The sequence below is a fragment of the Siphateles boraxobius genome, unplaced genomic scaffold (genome assembly GCF_051911475.1).
Source record: "Siphateles boraxobius isolate OS27281-9 unplaced genomic scaffold, OSU_SipBor_1 33, whole genome shotgun sequence".
In the NCBI taxonomy this organism is placed as follows: Eukaryota; Metazoa; Chordata; class Actinopteri; order Cypriniformes; family Leuciscidae; genus Siphateles; species Siphateles boraxobius.
This window is the reverse complement of record NW_027508953.1, coordinates 5,081,918-5,093,465: the sequence shown is the minus strand read 5'-3', so window position 1 is coordinate 5,093,465 and position 11,548 is coordinate 5,081,918. Positions and strand designations below refer to the sequence as shown.

Genomic DNA, 11,548 nt, shown 5'->3' with positions numbered 1-11,548 from the left:
GCACTATGCGTTTGAATGCAAAATACAATATCACCGCTAGATGGGGAAATTTCTACACAGCGTACCATTAAGGACTAAGCTATAGGGTATTTAACAAAAAGCCTACAAAAATGGAGGAGGTCAAAGGGGCATGCTTCCCGCTATAGTATCATCAGCTCTCTCCAAAGTCTGTTCATGTGGCCTGTCGCATCAACAAAGGCTAACATTTTAAAATTCTACATATATTTTGAGTAGATAACCGATAGTATACTCTCAGTAAAGGGGTTCACCCTGTGTGTTTCCACAATGAATAAGGATAGTTTGGGAGATACAAGAAAAGTAAAAATGATCTTATACGTACAATAGATCATAGCTACCGTAGAAAAAGTAAGATCATGCTTTGAATTAAGACGAGTAAAATTATATATTCGCTCAAGACAAACTTTACTTATTACTCATGGACCACAGAGGCACATCGCGTCTCTGAACATGTGTGGTGATTTTCTAAATGATACAATTTAATCTAAATAAGAGCAATGTAGAGTCCTGGGATTTCTTTTAAAACAACAAAAACATTGTGACAACATGTTTCATGTCGCATGGACAAAATTACCTGTTTGAAATAAGATCTAAGACGCCAAAGCACAATTCTTGATTTATAAAAAAATGTATTTTATTTTTTGAACAAACGATGTTTAGTAAAAAAATAATACCTTAGGTTAAATTTATGAAATTCATTTATATCATACAGAAGTAGAAGATAAATAGAAGATACGATTTTAATAAAACTTTACAGATTTGATTTAAACGGTCTTTTAATTTGAAAAGATCTCATTTAAAATTTTAAGATTATGCTTTTAATTAAACAAGTTTAATATGAATAAAACAGTGGAAAGCAGACTAACTTTGCATATGCTGGGGCATTGTGACCCCAGAGGCTCATCTGGCCTGTCACTCCTCTCGTCTCTGTGAGGGTGTGAAGCTTCATCTCACCCTGTAGTTTATCCATGAAGGATCTGGGAGGGTTTTTGTTTATGACATCTTAAACTATTTGTTTTTTTATTGTTAGTTTCTACTACTTCTTCAGTTCTATGAAAATGTAAGGAGTTTTTATATTTTATATTTGTATATATATATATAATTTTTATATATATTATTTAGCTAAAACTAAGGTTAAATTGTTTGAATACATTTTGTCATTATACATTGAGTTATATACTTTATTTGAGTTTATGGAACCAACTTAGTGTGTGAGAGTGCAAAACAGTATGTAAAAAACAATGTAAAAATGCAGTTTTCTGTGATGGTCGTGTTTAGGTGTACGGGGTAGAATATGCTGTTACAGTACAAAAATCATTATGGTTATATTAATAACAATTATACTTTGGGTCACCGTTAAAAAAAAAGATTGTAAAGATGTAAAGATTTCATTTAAACAATCTTTTCATTTTTAAAAGATCATATTTAAACTTTTACGATTATGCATTGAAATAAATTTAGTACGAACAAAACTTTGGCTCTGGAAAGGCGTTAGCAGACTAACATTACGTGATGCACAGAGGCTCATCTGCTCTGTCACCCTATATTCTGAAGCTAACATTATTGTAAAGTAACGTATTTCTCTGAAGATGTCCTGGTGATCGGAAGGAGCTTATAAGCAGGCTATCAATGGGGCTCGGCCTGAGGCATCACAGATTCTAAAAGTCTTCATTGTTGCTCTCTCACTACAGATAGGCCTATGTGGGGATTTTCTCACAGATACTACTTGAGGAATTATTAAACATTTCACACAATGTGTGAGATAACTTGTGAGAGCCGCAAATTTCAAAGTTCTTTACATGCACCCTGATAAATAAAAAAATATAGTCAAGTTTTCCCCAGAGACCATCGATATAGCATAATTGTTTTTTATGAATTCATTGAATAAGTTTGAAACTATTTCAAACTTTTAATGCTTATACACTATGAAATAAATTTAGCAAACATTCACAGTCTCATTCTGATCACTGAACACAGCCCTCTGACTGTCAAACGCTGGTGTGAGAGAGAGAGAAAGAGAGAAATACTCTGGGGTTCTTTTCAACTTTAAATGGTCAATATGGACATCTATGTGATAGGAGCTACTTCAACCCTGGTGAAAATGTAAGATGATTTTATTTTTATCTAAATCTAACATAATTGCTACAGTAAATTTGTAAAATATTTATTTTAAATGAACAGAATGCTTTTCAACTTCATTAATTTAGTAAGATTTTTTAATGAACGGCATGATTTTCAACTTCAGTAATTTAGTAAGATTTTAAATAAACAACAATTAGTAAACTATTTATTTTATATATGATATATTTTAATTTATACACTTCTAAAGGAACACAATGCTTTTCAATGGGCTCAGGAACGTGTCACAAAAACAGATACCAGGCCAGCCACACACTGGTGTGACAGAGAGAAAAGACTTCAGGGGAAACACTTGTGGGTTTTTTTCAACCATGGTGAAACAGTAAGATGATTTTATTTTTGTTTAATTTATATACTTTTAATTGAACAGCATGGTTTTTCAACTTGAGTCAGTGTCAAATATTTGTGAATGACTAAATGTAAATGTTATAATCATTTCATTTAAATGAACATAATGCTTTTTCAACTTCTGTGTGAGATAAACTTTCAAGGTCCTCAGCAATGCGGAGGGGGGGGGGGGAATTCCTGCTTTGACACACACACACACACACACACACACATAGACGCGCGTGCTCCCTATGTTTTTGAGACAGAGTCAGATCATTCATACATTGGATTGTTTGCAATACTTTTGTGGCTCCAGTTTATTTAAACTTTTTGTGTGAGGTTTTATTTTATATTCTTTTACAGAACAGATAAACTTTCACCATTTTATTTAAACTGAAATGCTTGGTTCAGTGAATAATTCTATATTTTATTCAAACTTTTTGTGTGAGGTTTTATTTTATATTCTTTTACAGAACAGATAAATTTCACCATTTTATTTAAACTGAAATGCTTGGTTCAGTGAATAGTTCTACATAGTTTTATTCAAACTTTTTGTGTGAGGTTTTATTTTATATTCTTTTACAGAACAGATAAACTTCCAGCATTTTTTCTTATCACTTTCACAGCTCCCCTTGATAAAGCTCAGGAATGCGGTGACCAAAACACCAACTTCAAACAATCAAAGTAACTGTCACCATCAAAGCCAATACATCTCAAACTAACTGTCACATCACTTTGTAACTGTAACATCAAAGCTTATGTTAATATCAAAGGCCAATACCTCCCTTTTCTTGATCAAATGAACTTCAAACTAACTGTCACACATCCATCATTTTGACAGAAGCTGTAACCGCAAGGGGCGGAACTAGGTCAAAGGTAACCATCCATCATTTTGACAGAAGCTGTAACCGGAAGGGGCGGAACTAGGTCAAAGGTAACAGGAAGGGGCGGAACTAGGTCAAAGGTAACAGGAAGGGGAGGAACCGGAAGGGGCGGGACAAGGGGCGGGACAGGAAGGGGAGGAACCGGAAGGGGCGGGGGAAGATCAAAGGATAGACACGCCCACCTGTCAATCATAGGGTCATAAATCATTTTGACACTTGCTCTAGGCTATTAACTACTCGGCTGTTTATGAAAACTTGCACATGTTCACTGCTGGATAATTACGGATGTACCATGTTTTCTGCTGGCTGCTCTTTTCATACTCCATTAACTTCTTCAACCACTCAATGCACACAATGCTGAAGTAATGTTTTCTGCCCTCAAGAGAAGCTCTGTAATTATTCCACTTATTCTGAGTGATGAATCCTTGATGGACTGGGGAAATCCATCTATCACGTTTCTCAACACATTTCTCACATTATTCTGATCATCCCACTCACAGCCGTATATTTTCTGGAATGTGTGCACACCTGAGGAAAAGAGACCACGTATGTATATTGAATGAAAAGTAAATTCATACACTCAGAATAAAATCATCAGTCAGAAAAATCACTTAAATTGCAGATAAATGCTTTTATCTTTTTTTGTGTTTACAGTCAGAGTAAGAAAATAAAGAGAAGATCAGCCATCACTCCTTTTAGCACAACAGATTAAATCGTTTTAGAGCCGCCAATATAGAATTATTAGCAGAGCAATGGTTAGGGTTATTAGCAAAGCAACTTGTTTGATTGACTTTGATTCATGTTTCAAATGTGTTCATAAATATTTTCTGTATGCATATTTTGGTGACTGAATTATAGATTAACCTATTGAGGTTGCAAAGTCACCGCCTGATGTTTATGTGAAACTTGTGCTCAACCTTTGCTCTACACTGCACTTGCGCATTGGCTAGACAAACCTGAAATAAATATTTGAGGTTAAGAAACAGCAATTATGTACCATTAATGTCAAATTTTAGTGAGATTTCTTTATTTCAGCTATTCCTAATATATACAGCATGAAACATAAATTTGCGATAGTATTTTATTCCCTACTATTGTTCCCTAGTAAAACTGTCAGGGTTCTGCCCTGGCAGCTTTGTCTGTGTTGTCTTTGTTTCATGTCTGTTTGTGTTGTTCTTCAACATATGGTTTTGTTTGTGTTGGCCATGTGCTCTATTGTTCCATGTACCAGGCCCTCTTATCTAGTTGAGTCCTCGTTTACCTGAGTGTGTTCACCTGTTCCTCTTGTTCTTTGCTATACGTGTGCTCTTTCCCTAATGTTTTTTGAGTTGTGCTACTGTGTATTTCTATGTTACGTAGTTTGTTTCTTATTACTAAAGTCTATAGTGTTTTATGAAAAATGTTTTTTCTGCCATCGGCCCCGTCTGTCTTTTCTCCTGTGTCTCTACACTGTAAAAAATGAAATGACCATTTGTCCAGCATACTGTGCTTTTTGAGTCACATATATTAGGAATTGTAAATAATAGTGAATCTACATAAAAATATATGTTAGTCCAACAAAGTTCTCCAAAATGTCACAGCTACATGTTAAACAAAGTTTTCTGGACAAACTTTTTTATGTTGAACTGACAGCAACGCTAATCCTAGTGTGCGCATGCGTGATGAGCATGAACATCGCGCCGATTGCACGGGGTTTCCTTCTCCATTTTGTGCTTACTTTAGCTCCTCGTTTTATCGCTGCCATGTTGGAGTTCGCTCATCCTGCTTCTTTGAGGATCTAAATATTGCCACACGGCTGTAGGTGAGTATCAATATACTTTTAATTTCATGCATACAATGTTTTGCATATTCCCGAACTGACGGTGTGTTATCAACAAAAATATTTTATGTAAAGTTGGGGCAAATGCACAAAAAACGGCTTGTGGCCTATTTTTTTCTCTCATGTTTGTGTCACTGGTCAGAAAAAGATTAACGTTATCTCATTAAAGTTCTCTAGACACAGATTATAGTAAATTAGATCATAATTTTAATCTTTTCATTTAAGTGATCAGGATCCCAGCGCAAATTCAGTATATTTTCAGTATATAGGGAAACATTCAACCGGTGAGGTAAGTTAGAACGTGTAATGTGTAAATATGTAAGCCTCACATACACAATGTATGGATAGATAAACTATTATGTACTGTATGTTAGCCGTTTCTATGTGCAGTTCCATCATTTAAATTTCAAACACGCGGTATGTGTGTTGTGTGTATGTAGACTATTGTGTGTGTATAGAACAGATAATTCATAAAAACAAATATTCAGAGATTTCTGTGTACATCATATGATTTTAAATTTTGGGGACATAAAGATAAAATTTGTTCTAAAAGTGTAAAATATGGTTCATAAATTATCATTTTAATTAATATAAGGTTGTGATTCTTACAATTTAAGGTTCTAACTGATAAATGTCTATTTTCCAGGATGACCCTACAGGTCTTAATGCAGTGTAAAAACTGCAAATTCAGCAGTTCAAGAGAAGATGTCCTTCTGAAGTACTATTAGCTGCATCACCAAATACTTTTATGGCTGGAACGGACCAAAAAAAGGCAAGGAACATAGTAATGAGTAAAAAAAACGAAGCTAATATTTTCCCCCAGGAGAAAAGAAGAGGTCCAAGAGCAACCAATCATTGTAGAAGTTAAGGAGAGGTGGACTGCACTCTTTTAGCAAGAGAACAGGTGATGATTTTTTTTTTTTTTTTGCTTGCTTAATAGTGGTTCAGATCACAGTAAATAATGTGTACTCATTGTTTTTTACAACTCACAAGTTTCATTAATACAATTGAACTGTTTGTTATGAACAGATTTGTGAGAAATTTTTCCGAATCACCAACAAAGACCTTCTGGGAGTCTTCATGATGACAGCCATTGACAGACCTGAGCTCCTGAAACTTTACAAAAAAGGAGCTTTCGTACAGGACATGGATGCACTCCTAGAAAGACTTGATGAAAGGGTAAGTTCAATGTCAGTGTTTTGATGGTTTGATCTATGTTACTTTGTCTGAAGATAAATAGTTTTCATACTTTGGCTTTTCGGTTGTTTGTTTTGTATGTTTATACGACAGACATAGTTAATCACAGGAGGACTGCTGCTTTGGAAGGCCTGCCTGTGTTTCTTCGAGAAGCTAATCAAGAAGTGTAAAGTATGTATCAAAGACTTTAAAAGGCTGAAAGGGTTAGTTCACCCAAAAATTTTTATTCTGTCATGAATTATTCACTGTCATGTCATTCCAAACATGTCAGACTTTTGTTCATCTTCGAAACACAAATGAAGATATTTGTAATAAAATCTTGAGAGATTTGTTTCCCTCTATTGCAGCTACTCACTTTCAAGGCCCAGACAGGTAGTAAAACCATTTAAGTAGTCAATGTGACTAGATTGGTTAGAGCACCATGACGCATACGTGTTGTGTTGACGAAAGAGCAGATGTTCTCACCCATCCTGGAAGCACCAATTTTAGAAAACAAACCAAGACCTAAAGCAACATAAATGTAGAATTTAATAAACAAAGCTTGCATACAGCATCTCTCTTTCCTTGGTTTCCCTTGTTATTAAACAGTGCAGTGCTTCCGGGTGAGGACGTCTGCTCTCGAGTCAACACAACACGCATGCGTCATGGTGCTCTCGTGTACGTGCGTTGGTAGATTTATTTTTTGTGAATAAAGATGTCTGACATGGTATAAAATGGTCTGTGGTATAGAAGCACACTGGTTATCGGAGGCGAGAGAGATCACGGCGAACTCACGTGTGTCTGTCTATCAGCTGGAACCAGAAAATGACAGTCTCTCTGTCTTTTCTGGCTCCAGACAGATGATCTCCAGCTGTTATCTATCCATCTCTATCTCTATTTATTTATCTCTCTAACCAGTGCGCTTTTATACTGTCTCTCCAAGCCTATTACAGCAATCAGAAAAAGGTGTAACTCATTTTGTATTTCACATACTTACTCTCCGCTCATCTCCTGACTCGTTCTCCCATTACAGACTCCACTGAACCAGGCCCCCTTGCCACAGATGTTATTTTCGTTTTTTACACACAGAGCACTCGCATCGCTTATCAAATTGAGGTTAAAGCACTGGAATCACATGGGTTACTTTAATGATGTCTTTACTACCTTTCTGGGCCTTGAAAGTGGTAGTAGTGTAGGCTGTCAATAGAGGGACCGAAAGCTCTGATTTCATTTAAAATATCTTAATTTCAGTTTGAAGCTTAACGAAGGTCTTACGGGTTGGGATCGATATGAGGGTGAGTAAATTATGACAGAATACATTTTTTTGGGTAAACCAATCATTTAAAGCAGGGATGTCCAAACCTGCTCCTGTAGGGGCCAAAATCCTGCAGAGTGTAGCTCAAACCTACCTGGAAGTTTCTAGTAATCTTGATTATCTGGTTCAGATATGTTTAATTGGAGATAAAGCTAAACTCAGCAGCACAGTGACCCATAGAGCAGGACTGGACACCCCTAGTTTAAACTGTTACCAGATTTTGTGTTTTCTTCTTATTTACTTGTTCTAGACCTGGTCTTGCCATTCTTTGTGTTGTCTGTTCTTTTATAATATTAACTTTTGATTAATGATTTCACATTATAAAACTATCTACCACTACAAATCTGAAAACTAGTCTAATGCATAGTGGGTTCATACTCTTAAAATGTTAAAATACCACTTGCTTTTTACTTTTTGAGAATAAAACTAACAACTTGAATTTTAAACAAAAATGTATTTGTATTTTGTGTTTGTGGTAAAGGAAACTGAAGATGGGACAAAATGGGTATCTGTTGGCATTCTCTATGTTGGAAGATAACACCCAAACAACATCACCAATGATCCAGAACATTGCTGTTGTACTGGAGGAGGAGTTTGTTATTCTGGAAGTTCTCCCTGATCCCTCGACTGCTCTGGCATACTTTTTTGGCCGTCTATATCCTCTCAATGTTTCATATCTCAAGTACACTTTTGATACCATTCAGAATGTGTTCATAAAAACAAACTGTTAAAACACTTAAAAGTGAAAATGGAACAGTGTGGTGGCATACCTTGTCACCAACAAAGACGAACAGTTTGGATACCAAATCTGGAGTGTGGATGCACCTTGCAAGTCCTTTCTTTTAAAAACAAATGAGTTTTGGTGAGGCATAATTGGCCCAGTGTTTTCAATTGGTTCAATGTTTTGAAAAGGTTAAGATTTTACATTAAGAGACTAAAAATACTGCATTTTATTGTTGGTTACAAACAAGCATTTAAGTTTTGCATGTTTACAACTGAAATACAGAAACTTGTGCTCTGCAAGCGAACGTCTTCTTGTGGTGCCATCTCAAAAGAGGCACAAAATCTCTTTCTCTGACCTTTACTATGACTGTTCCCTGCTGGTGAATGATCGGCCTAACTCAACCAGAGCTCCTCAGTCTTTAGCCATTTTCAAGAAATGGCTGTAGATGCATCTTTTTTGGCAACACTTCCATTAATACTAACTCTTTCTCTTCTATAATTTTAAAAAAAAAAAGTACATGTTAGATTAAACTGGGAAGAGTTATAGCACTTGCATATTGTTGTTCTATTGTTAGTTTAACTGCTTCTGTTGTTCTCATTTGTAAATCGCTTTGGATAAAAGTGTCTGTAAATTAATAAATGTAAATAAACTGATAAAGGAATAAATCCATGTTTGTCATTTGCAAATAGATGTAAAATCACTATAAAAAAAAGGCTAGTAGTGTGGTGACGCCTTATTTTGCAAATTAATTTTTTTCCATCCAGAAAACAGAAAAATATGAATTACCTCAACAACAGTAATTGTTGTTTCAGTTGCTGTGACAAGAATATATTTATTAGCAAAATATGACAATCAACATTTTATGAACAAACAAATTGACGTTGGCTAAACAAAGTATTTTTACTGAGAAGAACTAAAAAATAATTGTTGAGACAACCCAAAAATCTTACTGCATCAAGTTGCCTCACTTTTTTACGTTTTCTCAACTATTTATTTTTTACAGTGTAGTTCTGGTCCTGTCCTGCTAGCAGAGCGTCCCTGGCTGCTTACACTCTTTGCTTTGGAGAAAGCCTGGGGCTGAGCCCGAGATCCCTGAGTGCCTGGTGCTGAGCCTGAGATCCCTGAGTGCCTGGTGCTGAGCCGGAGATCCCTGAGTGCCTGGTGCTGAGCCTGAGGTCGCTGAGTGCCTGGGGCTGAGCCTGAGATCGCTGAGAGCCTGGTGCTGAGCCTGAGATCCCTGAGTGCCTGGTGCTGAGCCGGAGATCCCTGAGTGCCTGGTGCTGAGCCTGAGATCGCTGAGTGCCTGGGGCTGAGCCTGAGATCGCTGAGTGCCTGGTGCTGAGCCGGAGATCCCTGAGTGCCTGGGGCTGAGCCTGAGATCCCTGAGTGCCTGGTGCTGAGCCTGAGATCCCTGAGTGCCTGGTGCTGAGCCTGAGATCCCTGAGTGCCTGGTGCTGAGCCTGAGATCCCTGAGTGCCTGAGCTGAGCCTGAGATCTCTGAGTGCCTGGGGCTGAGCCTGAGATCCCTGAGTGCCTGGGGCTGAGCCTGAGATCCCTGAGTGCCTGGTGCTGAGCCCGAGATCCCTGAGTGCCTGGGGCTGAGCCTGAGATCCCTGAGTGCCTGGTGCTGAGCCCGAGATCCCTGAGTGCCTGGGGCTGAGCCTGAGATCCCTGAGTGCCTGGTGCTGAGCCTGAGATCCCTGAGTGCCTGGTGCTGAGCCGGAGATCCCTGAGTGCCTGGTGCTGAGCCTGAGATCGCTGAGTGCCTGGGGCTGAGCCTGAGATCGCTGAGTGCCTGGGGCTGAGCCTGAGATCCATGAATGCCTGGGGCTGAGCCTGAGATCCCTGAGTGCTTGGTGCTGAGCCTGAGATCCCTGAGTGCCTGAGATCACTGATACCCCTTTTCCACCAAAGCATTTTGAGAGCCGGTTCGGAGCCGGTGCCTACTCGCGAACCAGTTCTTTGTGTTTCGACAGCCAAAGAACCGGTTCTCGGCCAGGAAAACTGGTTCCAAAGCGGCACCAACTCTTTGCTGGACTAGAACCAGAGAACCGTTCTTTTACCACGTCATGCTACGGCGGGGACTGGGGGCGGGTTTAGATGTGTTCTATACATCTTTTCTGACCGCAAAGCCAGGAGAAACATTTGCAGAAACACTATGTAGTCCGCCATTGTAATTGTTATGCTTGAAGTTGGCGCAAGCGTTTCTTTCTTTTTTTTTATTGAAAACATTATGTAAGCAAAGAAGAAAACAGTCACAATATAGAACAAATAAACGGAAAGAAAAAAAAGACACAAGACAGGGGTACATAGCTAATCAGAAAAGATTACATACCAAAGGAAAAGATTAAAAGACTTACATAGTTCAATTGTTTTTAAAGCCTTCTTGGTACACGAGTTAGAGATAATCCCAAAGTAATGTTGTACTTGCAAGCGTTTCTAGCTAAGACGTATAGCGACGTACACAGTGACGTAACGACGTCGTTCGCTGGGCGCTCTAGTCAGTGGAAAAACAAACAGGTTCTGAGAAGGTTCGCAAGTTGAACCAACTCCGAACCAACTTTGAACCAGCACCAGTTCCGAAACCAGTTCTTTTTTGGTGGAAAAGGGGTAACAGTGCCTGGTGCTGAGCCTGAGATCCCTGAGTGCTTGGTGCTGAGCCTGAGATCCCTGAATGCCTGGGGCTGAGCCTGAGATCCCTGAGAGCCTGGTGCTGAGCCTGAGATCCCTGAGTGCCTGGGGCTGAGTCATTGCCTGTCATTGTGTCTCAGCCCTGTCTGGACTGTTCACCTTTCCCACCACATCTTGTCATACTGTTTGTCAATAAACCTGTTAACACTCGTTCTGCATTTGAGTTCTCCTTGACAGAACTTACTTTCTTTCCATTGCAGAAGAAAGTTGATGTGGACTCTGCAGCTAATGCCTGTTTTTTTGTGTGTGCATATTTTGAAATATCAAATCATAAAGCTTATAGTACTCACATCTACTCGCCTGCACAGACGAGACGAGCTCTGAGGAGCAGAAGAACTACAGTCTGCGTGTTTGGACTTTGACTGAAAAAATATTCTTCAATAGAGCTGGAAATGTTTTCTCGTGTCCAGGCTGTAAATTGCAGCCAATACATTTTTAGGACATGTAACATCATC

General features: G+C 38.3%; 1 long non-coding RNA gene across 1 annotated transcript; it reads left to right on the top strand.

Moving 5' to 3' along the window:
* Positions 1-5,896: 5,896 nt before the first annotated feature.
* On the top strand, positions 5,897-9,067 carry LOC143701636 (uncharacterized). The gene is made up of 4 exons (XR_013190148.1): positions 5,897-6,091; positions 6,217-6,366; positions 6,478-6,555; positions 8,160-9,067. It is a non-coding gene; the product is annotated as an uncharacterized LOC143701636 (long non-coding RNA).
* The last annotated feature ends 2,481 nt before the right edge of the window (positions 9,068-11,548 follow it).